The sequence below is a fragment of the Sipha flava genome, unplaced genomic scaffold (assembly GCF_003268045.1).
Source record: "Sipha flava isolate LNK unplaced genomic scaffold, YSA_version1 77_pilon_pilon, whole genome shotgun sequence".
NCBI lineage: Eukaryota > Metazoa > Arthropoda > Insecta > Hemiptera > Aphididae > Sipha > Sipha flava.
In genome coordinates this window covers 175,989-190,108 of record NW_020273617.1, presented here as the reverse complement: position 1 = coordinate 190,108, position 14,120 = coordinate 175,989, and the positions used below count along the sequence as shown (strand labels likewise).

The window sequence follows — 14,120 nt, the reverse complement described above, 5'->3', positions numbered from 1 at the left end:
TTCGTCGGAAAAATCGTCATCACTGAAATCAATAGAATCTACAAAATAAAATAAAAAAAAAATGATTTAATAATTTATTAAAAATAAAGGTATGATTAAAGAAAATAACGAACTTACGTTTGTTAAAAGTAGCAGCACATTGTTCATAATGACGTTTTATTCTAGCATTTAGTTTCTCTTGTCTTTCTTCTTAATCTTTAACTTTTCTCATAAATGCATAATCTACACCAGATAAATAACCAGGCCTTCCTTTTTGGCGTTGTAAAGTCAAAAAAATTTTATCATCCTCCAAACTTATCATCTGCATAGCATTGGCATGAGCTATATCAAATAAATCTTCTAATTGATCTTTAAACTGTTTTTCCTTATTTATTTGGTTTTCATTTCTTCTTGTTGCATGTTTCTGTAAATTTCTCCATTCATTATACATTTTTTCTAATTTTTCAATACAACGTTTTATTTTGCGCATTGCAAAATAAATTGATTCTGACACGCACTGACAGACCGACAAAACTTTCTTTGCTCGAATGTTTTGTCGCATCGTGTCGTGACGTTACGGATCTTACCGAATTGATATAGATTACCGTATTCAATTACATTGATTGAATATTTTGTCGCGTCGCGTCGTGTCCTGTCCTGTCGTGTCCTGTTGTGTCCTGTCGTGCGAGTGTGAATCAGGCTTTGCACGTAAAATCGTACAAAGCGTATTATATAAATACAATAAAAAACATGAATGAATACTTATAGACTCTTAGGTTTATAGTAACGACTACTCGCGTAAGATCATAGCAATAAAAAAAAAAAAATTATACAGCGACTCGTGACTCACCACACGGACCGGCGTTATTATGTACGACGGAGTTTTCTTTGATCCGTGCTACGCGGTATAATAGAGTTAATAAACAAGAGTTAATAAAGAGTTAATATAGAGTTAATAAACGCGTTACAATACTATATTTATTACGGCGTCCGATTGCGGTACGCAAAAGTGTGCACAATACGCGACAATTGTAATGATCGAGACCTCAGTGACGCATCAAGTGGTGCAAATCGAATTAAACTACTGTTGTTGTTCAATCGGATTATTTTAAACGCCGCGTGAAAGTAATGATTTTCTGTTCGATAACGATGAGAAGTGACCCGGTCACTCGTAAACGTAATAAATGCTCGTATGGGTGCGAAATCGTATAACGTATCGGTTTGTTTTAAATTTACGAAATGGCTGAGATGTACTTCATTTTTCAATTAACGCGCACACGCACACGTCCACCTCCAGAACCCTTCGAATCGATCCGAACTCGGTTCAAAATGTAATTAGTTCGGAGGAAAAAGTACACCAAACAATCGCTATGATGTTGTGTACCAATTAAAAATAAAATGTGTATACTGGTTGGTCCGTTATTTATTACATAGTTGTTCATTGTCTATCTACACAAATTATTACACAGGGCGTTTCGAGTTTCAACGTACAAACCATGAAGATGATCTCGGATCTCGCACGTTGACGAACGATATCGAAAAACCTATTTTGCGTTTTGCAGACCATGCGAGATACTTACGGCAAGTGTTTGATATCCAATGTAATGCAAAACTAAATTTAGAGCCGGTTTTTAGTCTCACAAAAACTGAGTAAGATATGAGTCATCAAACGTTGGCATGGGTCCGGGGTCCATCGGACAAAGTTGAGAGGTTTTCCCCCTCCCGTCGTCAAGACTTTGATAACGCCTAATTAATGATATCGGAAAAACTGAATCCCGAACAGTTACCGACGACGAATAACAAAATATTGGAATGGGTCCGGGTCGATCGGACAAAGTCGGGATTCGCGCGCGTACAGACTCCTACACTACGGAACAGTACTATTAATCATGCGATGATTCGAACATAATACAATTCGTACACATGCACACCTGCGGTGGAAAATAGATTTAATAATAATAAAAAAAAAAAAAAAAATGATCCTAGGGATCATGCATTCCGTTCTTCATCGATACGGATAAATCGTACGTCGATCGCGACTGAAATATTTTACGGTTCAACGTTGTATCTCCATACCGGTATGTTTTAATCCGTTCGGAAGACTAGAGTACGGGTAAATCCTTAGACCGATAGTTATTGTTGACTGTTCAAGTTGTCGCCCACCGCAGTCGCTTGTACCACTACGAAAACGTAAAACCCTTTGGTCTACGACCGTCGCCGCGTGCGCGTACCGGAGCAATAACGTATCGTTTAACTTACACGCGTTAGGAGAAATACGTGTCTTTCGAGAAAAAAATATAAATAAAACGTAATCACTGTCGTCGTGACGAAGAAGAAGAAAACGGTGTAACGATGATTTATGGGCGCAGATAATGGCCGTTGCACTGCCGACGCAATCATTAAATCATGAGGAAACATAGTGATTTGTATATATATATATCATCAGTATTTTGGACCAGTACCATGGTTTTACTTTGGTACGTCCGCGAGAATTAATTTTAAATACAATCGCGTCACAACATCTCGATCACATTTGTAATAACAGCAATGTTTTTGGGAAAAAAAAAAAATAAAAAAATATGTAGCCTACTCGGCTGAGTACCGTCCGACAAGGACCACTTTCGGCCTTTAATTATTCGAATGTTTAAAAATCGTCTGAAAAAACAACTTCATTTAGTGTGGAGTAAATTACATCGTATAGGTGGCATAGATCACATACATTTTTGCGCTTATTATCATAAATATAGTATTATGACGATTATTATAATTCATACTTTACATAATAAGCACATTTAATACCTATTTGATGTTGAAATCGATAATATAACAGTATGTACATATTTATTCCGATGATCGTTTAATCAATAAAATTCAAAACTTCCTCTTTCGAAATATATGCCGTTTATGTATGTAACTCAATTAAAGCCGAGGCGTTTTACTCATATCTGTGAAATAAGTTTATAAAGCTAAAAAAAATAACCACAAATAATTTAAAAGAATATTTTTTAAACTCCAATCGACATTTTTTTAAAAAAAAAATGTGATATATTTTTCTATATTAAAAAAGTGAGATCATCGGTTTAAAGAGCTCAAAAAGTTTTCCTATTTTTAAAGTAATATGCATTGGAACGAGTTTGCTATATGAGAAAAACTTTGAAATGAACTCGAGTTGATACATTTGACAGCGAAAAATACGTATCAAAACATTTTAAGGAAAATTATTTTATTTATTATTTTTTTAGATTTTTATTGGCAGTTAAAACTGTTGTTATGTTGTTGAAATGTTAGTATTTATTTTCGTGTTCGATTTATATCCAATACATTTATCGTGTCTAAAAAAACATTTTGATTGTTTACGTTATGTCAAAACAAACCTGTCGTCGTATTTATAAAACACTACACTTTGATGAAACTTGTTAAGTTAGACGTGTATGTCTATATCGTATAAGCTATACGTCTTGTGTTTATGTAAAAGTCGAAGAAAAAATGTTTTAATAAAAAAAAAAATAATAATAAAATTAAACAAATCCGTCATAAAATTTCTAAAACATTACATTTCGAAATGGTAACCGGAAATGTAAACAATAATCGTCTCGGAAGTATACGCCGATTACGTACTTTGCTGTTGCAAAGGATTTCGGTTTTGATTTATTCGCGCTACATATTTTTTAAAAACAAACAAGAAATGATGCTCTCTGTTTGCTTCGACAAACGATACACGAGCGCGCACTGTACGTGATACTCGAAAACGGTTTTCTCACTTTTGTTTCGTTTTCGCAACATTGATTTATGCGAGAAATCGAATACGTCAATAAGAATCGGTTTGCATGGATTAAAGTGAAATAATTGTGAAACATTTGTTGTCGAACGGCTTAAACGACGAATTCAAGTTAATTTTCAGAACCCTTAACGTCATAGGCGCAATTTGGGGGGCTTGGGTGTACTTAGCACCCTCATTTCTAAAATTAGCACCCCAAATGTGTTTATGTTAATTAACATTTAAATACTCATTACTCATTATGTATAGAAAAACATAATAGTTTTTGAGTTTTTTTGTATAAATATATAAATTTTTATACAATACAAAAATATTTCGCAATACGAAAAAAAGTATCTTTGCTATAGGGTAAACGTTTCAAGTTTCTAGCCATATTACTTTTGGAATTATGAATAAACAACTATAATTTGAAATGTGAAAGTCTTATTTACAGCGTATTTTTACCATTTCAGGACAGTATTTTCCTCACGCCTAGAAAAATTATTATAATTTAAAAAAATAACCTATCTAAAGTACCACCACACACCAATTTAAAATCTAAAATAAGTCCTAGAAAAAACTTTTGGACCCGTATTTCTATCCGAAAAAGTGTTAAACAAATAAAATACAAACATCATTATAAAACGCTAATATTCTTCGTTTCAGTCAGAATCTAAAAGTGATCATGTGATAAAACATTTGTGTTTACAGACAGGTAATTCGTTATACGCGCAATAAAAATATAAAATTAAAGTGAACAATTTAAATTTAGAAATATTCATATATTTACCAAATATTTTAGTAACTGTTGAACTGTACGGTTTGCGGGTGTCTATAACGATTAAGGAACATGAAAAAGATAAAAGGGCTTCAGCGCCCCCAGTTTTTTCGTTGAAATTGTACCCCCGCTTAACGTATCAAGAGATCGGTCGGTACGTCGAGAATACAAAAGTTTTATATTATACAGCTTTACGGAGACATAAAGTTTGTGTTCGAAATATTTCACAATCGCGGGATTTCGGATATTGATTTTCGTGATCATAACATCGACGGCGTACATGTCAACAATCATTACAATTATGCAACGCTCCGTCCGACAACTATGGTTTATGGTTAAGCAGCAACCGTTAGTTACATGAATTAAATGATGTTATGCGTTTTCGAACTGCACCCGCGCGATATACTGTACACACAATAATAATACTTGTACAAGGGTACCTACCGTACCACTACAATTACAACCAGTGCCGATAATTTTTTGTTTTTAGAATCTGAGAGAAACCAGGAATGTATTGGTTTTTTATAATTTTTTGTGTCAATGTCAGGGACTGAAACCTTGATGCATTTTACGGTTCTGGTTCGGTTTCTACAAAAAAAAAAAATCGATTCCTGTTTCGATGCCGGGCCTTAAAAAACTAAAACGTCAGTTTCGGTTTCTTTAAAAAATACCATTTAAATATTAGTAGTGTTTTTTGGCCTAAATTATGGTGGTCAATATACATTTTTAACCAGTTATATCCTACCAATGGCTTAGGACTAACGAGAAAACTAAATGAAAACAATCTCGACCAAAATAATTTCTCCGATCAATATCAAATAAAAAAGTAAAAAAATAGAAAATACGAAAATAATTTATAATAGGTCATTTTTTGAATGTTTCAACATTATTCCGGAGAAATTGATAAAACTGTTGGATTGAATTTGAGATTTTTGGCTGGAATCCGAAATGCTAATTAGTGCAGTTAAATACCGGTACACCAGCGATTCTTGACCCGTGGTCAGCGAAACTCATTTCAGGAGTGCACGACGTCATAATTTTCAATGAAAACACATAAACAGTGTACGTACATGTACGTTACTGTAAAAAAGTGTAATGCGAACAATTCGCTTATTGAAACTAAATGATTTCGCTCGTTAGCTCGTGGACGAATGGCTTCGAAGATTATTTGTACAGAGTTCGGCTCGTCGCAAAAAGGATGAGAGTCGGTGTCGTACACGTTATCCTCATTCGCAACATTGCAACGATGTTTTGCACGTCCACCGTGCGACAGACGCTGAAGATTATGTTAGTTTGACTGACGTAAACGACGATCGTTTCGAGAAGCCGCCACATGCAGTGCAGTCCACACACGTTGCGGAGGTCGTTTGTGTTGCCAATGATGTGTTTACGGACACGGTACAGCAGTGCTCGGTTTGGTATTGTCGTCTTCCGCGAGACGTTAAATTTCGATTAAGAGGGAGTGAGTGAGAGAGAGAGAGAGGCGGTACCTGCAGGTGATGACTCATATCATAACCACGTTACTAGTTACAATAGCAGTGGCGCATAAACGTTCCGACGGCAGTTGCGTGTTAGTTTAGCCTCAGACGTGTGTGTCAAATAAATTGGTCGTCGTTTCGCGGTTCGCTAATTAATTGATAGCCGTCACCGGAAACCCTTTACCGCGTTACAATGCGACAGAGAGAGAGAGAGAGAGAGAGATAGAGTGAGAGAGAACCGTTTGAAACGATAAACGTACATAATATCTCTATCCGAAACGTCCGACGCATCGATACGTACGTTTAACTCCTAGACCGCGAAACAACAATTAATATCACCCGATGCGGATTTCGTGCCGACCTAACCTTGGCATCGTGACGTGTCGCTCGATGCGTCTTGTACGCACATTTTTGTCGCTTACACTGCCTTCCGGTCGCGCACTGTAGTACGGATTGTTGATGGTTTTCGGTGGGGAAAAAAAAACAATGTACAACGCGTACGCAGACGCAGAGCAACGAGCGGTTAAAAAAAAACATTTGCTCTCGGAAAACGAGCGCCGAGTGTAGCGGTTATACCGTATTTATTTATTCATTTATCTTATCGCTGGACAGGCCGTGTGGCCCGGGTACAGATAATTAAAGATGCAATACAGCGTGCACGAACAGTAACATCACTTTTGTACGGAAATCATCCACTCATAGGAAGACGTGTAAGAAGAATTACGTTGGTGCGATGAAATAACAACTGATAACCGAAAGAGACGGAGTTCTCGTCAGCGATCATACGACGCCGTGATCATCGCGCATAACGGCACGCGATCACAGGACACTGTGATCGGTATACGTCTGGAAAAATGTACCCGATCACTGTTCCGTGAATGAACGCCATCTCCGGCGTGGGAAACGGAAGAAAAGAAAAGAAAAAACGAAACGCGCGCGCGAATAAATCACGAGATTCTTCTCCGTAGGCTCGTGGTGCACGCGGTGTTTTTAAAAACGTTACGAACGTACGCGCGCGGGAAATTTCTTACGAACGGTCGTAAAATCGGTACGGGACCCGTTGCGGATGCGCAGCGAAGCGTTCCGAGTCCCGCGGACGAGATTAATGGAAACGAATCGTGGACGTGTGACCCACATCGGGCGGCACGTGTACCACGGAACCGAGACGGCAGATATTGCCCTACTCCGCCGCCCGTTCGAAAAACGTATGCGGTACGCGTACGGCCTACATCGTTTCGAGTGTTCCGACGGCATCGGATCGCGGGAAAATATCGGCGTACACGTTTTTACAAACGTCTTCGAGTTCCGTATTACTTTTAAACCGAGTTGGAAACGAAGTTCTCGTGGAAACGGTCTTCGAGAAACCGCAGCCGGCCGAGTGGATTCGTACGAATTATATGAGAAAATTTCTCGGTCGAGAAACACGCGATACCCACTGTTTTCGTCTACACGTCATCTGTCGGACAAACGATCCCGAAAATATTGTTTAAACTTATTGTGGACGCGCGACGGTCCAACTCGTCCAGCAGCAATGCCTCCAGCAGTCGTCATCGTCGCGTCCGCGACCAGCACTACTCGGAGGATCATTGCCGTTTGAGCCCCGGCCGCAGTGGTTTTCAATGGCGCCTCCCCTTCCCCAACCTAATTTTTTCTTAAATAACTGCATGTTGATGGTAACAAAAAAAAAAAAAAAATGTCAAAGAATTCGAACAAAATGCACGGACAACCGTTATCCGATATTTTCATCGCAAGAATTCTATACACATACGTACATGTACATTTTATAATTATGATATTTTTCGTGATTTTCTCTTTTTTGCCCGAAGGCTTCCAGTAATCGCCGAGCGCTCAAATATCCTAGAATGGATCGCAAAGGCTAATAAACACTTTAGACGATTCTACGTCGATCCCGTTTTCTCCACTGAAGCATTAAAGAAGTCGAAATCTGGCGCCGATACCGCAATCGTCGAACACGTTCTCGGACCTAAGTGTTTATCGGAGATGCACAAAACACAATGTACCAGGGGCGGGCGAACATTTTTTGGGTCAAGTGCAAGATTTTTCCAATCAAAGCTGTCAACATTTTTCACGTGCCCAAAGAAAACTATATTTTCTTAGAATAAAAATAAATTTACAGATTTCATACAGTTTTTATTAACTTTTAGTCATTTTTAGTGGAACACAAATAACAATCGTTTCATTTGTCAAATAATTTATTTTCTTCGATTCAATTGAACTCGTTATGGAGAATAAACTTTCACAAGTATAAGTTGGCGGGAAAATTGAAAGTATAACGATGTTATAATTTATAAAACGCGTATAATTTGTTTCTTCGAATTTCTTATAACTAAAGTTTTATAAATAGCGTAACTATATATTTTTTTTTTTTTGTGTAAAATCTTTAATGGTTTCAATTGTTTCGCGAGCCAAAGGTTTGCCATCTCTGCTATTGGCGAACGTAACCGTTGTGCTGTCGTGTAATGGAATAATAGGTACCGAGCTCGGCCTCCTGAGACTGAGGTACTTGCCGATATTTAAAAAATAGTAAGTAATAGAGTAGAAATTATTTGTTAACAGCAAAAATCGTGCTACCGTCCACTAAACATTAAACAGTTTAAATTATGAATTTTCTGTTAACACATCTTCTGCGCACGGATACGTTTGATTGAATATACCCACATAATTGGTGTTTAATGTCTCAGGGGCGTATTTAGACTTACTTCTAGGAGGGGCGACTCAAATTTTTTCTTTAATTCATGTTCAAAATTTTCAAGTAAAATTTTTAGGGATATTTAAATCAGATGAATCCTTAATATTTGTGGTTTTATTTTTTAATCTAATACCGGGTCCACTTATAATCGACTTTAGTGTAGTTCTTTTTCAACACCTGTCTGTGTTTTAAAAGTTACGCTTGAGTTTAATTTGATTTTTCACTAAGTATAAACCCGACAAAAAGCCCAGTTCAGTATTGACAGCCACGCGTAATTTGATTTCGTCATAAAATGATCTACATTAAAAAAATTTGAAGTGTGTATCTCACATATAGTCAATTCCATAAACACGGATTCTTGGAGGAGAGGGCGATCGCCGTTTCGCCCCCTCCCCTAAAATACGCCCATGAATGTTCTATCATAGGATATGCCATTTAAAGTTCCGCTTATCGTGTGAACATGTACAGTAAACATTGTTTACCACGTGCTACGGTTTCAAATAACTACGGCGGTAAGACATCTAGTGTTTTTTTAACATCCGTGGTGTGCATATCATCGTTGGTGTCGCGCACAAAACACGAGGTCGTTAATCGCGCGACCTCGTGATACAAACGCAAATAGTAAATTTAAAAATACTCACGGCGTCGATTCGAACTCGTTTATTTAGCGCGGATTAGTTTTAAAAATCACATATTTTTACTGCGTTTTTCCGTCTTCTTCTTCTTTTTTATTCGTCTTTTCTAATAAAATTAATAATAATCGTGTGTTGTTTTTTTATTTTTTTTTATTGCGGTCACTTGGAGTTAAAATTATAACAATATCGGCCCAATGTACTGCGCGCTGTTGCCGAGTCATTTCCCAGTCCGTTGCGAAGCGCGCGGACATATGTTATAAGTAGGGCTAGGAAAATGATACACTAAAAACCTACAACAAAGGCATTAAAAAACCATCAATAAAATTACAAAAAAATGCATTTTAACCAGGAAAATGCAACTAAAAATTACTTTACTTAGAAAACTTAGAAATGTAAAAGTTTAGCTGAAAAACATATAATTATAAGAATATAACAATAACGTATAACAATAAGATATATATATATAATTTCAAATTTTCTTGGATATTATTAAATATTTTGAAAAAAATTCTGTATTCAACACCATCATTCTAAAACAAAAATTATTTTAATCACAAAAACTTAATTTTTTTGAAATATTATTTAATTTGAATAGATACATACCATTCAATTGCATCTCTGTTGTTAAATTGGACTATCAGGAACTCTCTCAAATTTTCAATTATAAATGATCTGCAATTATCAGTTAGCAATGTTTCGTATGATAGAAATGATCTCTCAACGTCCACTGATAGTATTGGAAAAAATTTAAAATATGCCATATCATCGAGATTTAAATTTTCTGACAATTCTAATTTTGACATTTCTTCACCGTTCAAAATTTTTAAGACTTTACATATTGACTTAAATACAGTATTTTTTCGAAAACTGTCCTCATCTTAATTTTACCACCTTACCAATTTCGTTTTGCGCTTTATCAATTGTATTTTGCACATCCAATACAATCTTAATTGACTCGGGACAAAGCTTTTACCATATACGGCACTGCATCCGATAAAAATAACAAAATATTTTCATGCCTAATGCCTTCCGGCCATAAAATTAAAAGCGAATCATCAAATAATCGACTTATTGTAGCGTAGTTAGCTTTATCTAAAACTTCCGAATTTATAAGAAATATTTTACCTGAGCTATCAATTTCTAAGGTGCCTATTATTACATTCACCACGTCTCGACCAGTTGCGTCTGTCATCTCGTCAATTGATGCCCATATTTTATTTTCAGATATCTATATATATTTTCAGTATATGCTCAATTATTATTGTTTCTTCATAGCATTCTGTAACATATTTTTTATGCAATGTTGATTGGTCGAGTATGATTTTATTTGTATACTACTCAAGAAACATTCGAAATGACGGTTGATATAACTTATAAAGTGGTTTATTTGAACATAATAGAGCCTTGAAAAGGTCGTAGTTGAATGTTGATGCTGTCGATGGGCCGGTTAATAGAGTAGTAGATATTTTTTTTTTCCGAACCCATTATGTGTCTATCACGTGCAACACGTTGAGAAACAGTAATTTTTTTTTCAGCTGAAACTTTAATATCACAGACTTTGCAGTACAGTACTGTCCCGTCAGTGGTAAAAATGTTGTCGCCAAATTCACGCATGTATGCACGTAAACTAAATGCCAACGATATTTTAGGTTTAAGCAATTTAAGCTTTAAACAAACTATAAAACCACACGCGATTACAGGAAAAATTGTTAAATAACGACTTGCCGGCGTAACGTATTAACGACTGCTGGGTATCGTGGCTACGCGACAATGTTCTGTAGGCTAGTACTCGAATATAATATTCAAACCCCCATAGAAATTCCTATAGTTAGTGAATGCTAAGTAATATAATTGTAAATTTATACATAGTAAACAAGTGAATAAATATCGTTCTCATTGCGTTCGAAGTCCAGACAGTCAACGTATTACGTAATCACAACGTAATCACTTCAACTAACTTTAACAAAATCTAAGAATCTATATTCAGAAATATTAATATACATTTCCGATAAGGTGATAAATTTCACTACACAATACTACGAAATCACGAAATATATATATAAATAGTAATCAAATTAAAATAAATTAATAATTTAGATAAATATGTACGCACAGGCGTGTTTACAGCTATGGCCAGACCTGCAAAATCCAACTCCGTTTTAAATTTATGCTTAAATCATTAAAAACAATTACTAACAAGTAAAAAGAATGATTAAATAAAACAGAATTAAATAATAAATATTTCCACATAAAATATTATATATGTATAATATATCTGTGACAAAAACTAACCAATAATATTTATTATCTGTAGGTATCCGTGTAGTTCTAGTTGTATTTTATGAGCGAGTATATTATTTACTAGGTATAGTTACTGTAGTAGCCAAAATTACTACGTACGTTCTCGAGGTAGTGTATATAAGTCACTCTTTGTCTTCGTATCGTAAATGAAAATTTCAATTTTCTTAATGAAAAATGTTACTGGCCATGCCTGCACGAAATTTTCAGACACGCCTGTGTATGTACGTAAACGTTCTGAAAATATCGAGGTTACGTATAATTAACAAAAAAAAAAAATATATAAAAAGCCAATAAACTGACACACCACCGAACATGCATTTATTTACGAACATCATAAGAATATGCAAAAACAAAATTGTATATTTGAACTCTGCGATGAATTAATTGAATTTTGTTTTTGATTAGCTATTTACTGGAACACTATGAAAGAAAATGCAAATGCTAGCCCTAGGCACGAGAAACGCGCATATTGATCGTCGCGCGAAAACAAAACTTGCCACACGCTGTTTTACGGTTTTCAGAAATATTTTTACGGTTACGTATACGTCGTAAACAATAATGTTATGGTGTACGTGAATATTTGCATAGGCCAACGGCAGACGGGCGTCAAAAGTATTTGATGCGAGTGATTGTTATGGCTCTGAACCCGGTGGTCATACTTGAGGCCAACGAGTTCACGGTATTATTGAACAACGGCAAAGACCATATTTACGCATGCATTATGCGCATGCGATGGCGATTGACAAAGGCGCCGGTACGGAAACTTTGACCGAGCTCGTGGGATTTGCCGACAGTCTAACGCTTTGCGGACAACGTCAAGAACTAACGCGTCGCGTGACGCGCATATGCGTTTATCTGAGGTACGTAAACGGGCGCAACAGGGTTTTAAGCGTCCCTGAATTCAAATGTAGCACTCCTGTTTTGTTTTTTGTTTTTTTTTTTTCTTCAGATCAATACAATACCTATAGTCGTTGCAGTTAAATACCATTTGATTTTATTTTCAGCAATTTCAGCATCACCAATATTTGGGTTCTAGCCGTGCCGTTGGGTGGGTACGTGCAGTTATTGATTAGTCGATGATATGAATGAATCCGCATGGTCGACGACGATCACCACCGGACCCCGCGGGACTCGCGCGAACAAGCGCTACGAAACTTATTTGTACTTACGACGATGTACCGAACCTAGACCACAGCGTGGGGTCACAAACACTTGTTCTGTCATCGTCGTCCAACGCACTCGAACATGGTTTATCGTTTCGGCGATTCACGCGCAACAGGCTCACGGGCATTGAGTAAAATGCGAGTCGAGTTCGAACGCGTAGTCGGCGCGCCGCGATCCACAGCGGGAAACCTGTTGCTCGAAGATGACAACGCGGAAGTGCCGTGAACGGTTTCGCGGGTGCAATAATAACAATAATGAGTTTTTACTAGACCGCGGGCGCGACGGACTGGCGGGTACGGCAAGGACGCGTGGACCTGGTCGCCCCGTGAACGGGGGGGGGGGGGGGGGGACTCGCTTGCGCACATATTATTATATTTTTTTTTTTTAAATTTACTGCAACTCGTTTGCGCACAACATTGTAAACGATGAAAACCAGCTTTTAGGTACAATTTTGGATGTCTAAAAATAAATCTAACACTCTAAAAGCATAACGCTTGTTTTCAATCGTAGTTTCCCAACAGGTTAGGACGAAGTTGGTTCGGGTAGTTGCAAAAAAAATTTAAGTTATTCGAGTATTAATAGAAATTCAAGTCGATATTGATTTGAAAATTAATTCATTAAAAAAAAAAAAAAAAACACCCATAGAAGAAAAATATTAAAAACTAAACTATACGAAAAAAATATATTATGATTAAAAATTTACAAAAATTAACGCTTTAACATTTGTAATGCAAGTGCGTAACAATAAATCACAAATATATAGTTACTTTATTTTAAAGTATATAAATCAATTATTTCTCAAAGGTTTAATTGTTTATTATATTTATTGTTAGTTATAACATTTATCGAATTATGTTAATGGCTTGGTAGTAAAAATATTTGTAATTTTGATAACAATTATTAGTTTTGTAATCAACAAAATTGTAAATAATTGCTTAAGAATGTTGTGATAAATTAAATAGCTTAAACAGCATTTTTAAACCTGACACTAAAATATGATTAGACAAAGTGTTACCTCTCATAAAGGTCGAAAGAAAATATTGTAAGAGTATATTCAATTGTAATGCGTATTTTCAATACGTAGAACTCTAACTCGTTGGAAAATTAAATATTACAATAACGCGTCGTTTTCGAGGAACGCGTACGCAATAATAATAATAATAATAATAATAATAAAATGTTACCGAAGTTCGACTTCAAAGCCCGGGAAGTGGATTAGTCACCGTGCGTTCGCGAAAATCGCACTCGACTACAGTACGTCGAATGGCCACGTGCCATTGATCGTTTCAAACCCACGCCGTGTGTTATAAAACATTTA

At 36.2% G+C, this 14,120-nt stretch overlaps 1 long non-coding RNA gene across 1 annotated transcript in view; it reads left to right on the top strand.

Moving 5' to 3' along the window:
- LOC112692885 overlaps window positions 1-13,388 on the top strand; it is a 33,476-nt gene extending 20,088 nt beyond the window's left edge. Inside the window, exons 2-3 of the long non-coding RNA XR_003149441.1 lie at window positions 12,044-12,498; window positions 12,643-13,388. This is a non-coding gene — a long non-coding RNA (uncharacterized LOC112692885). The remainder of the gene's footprint in view (window positions 1-12,043; window positions 12,499-12,642) is intronic.
- The last annotated feature ends 732 nt before the right edge of the window (window positions 13,389-14,120 follow it).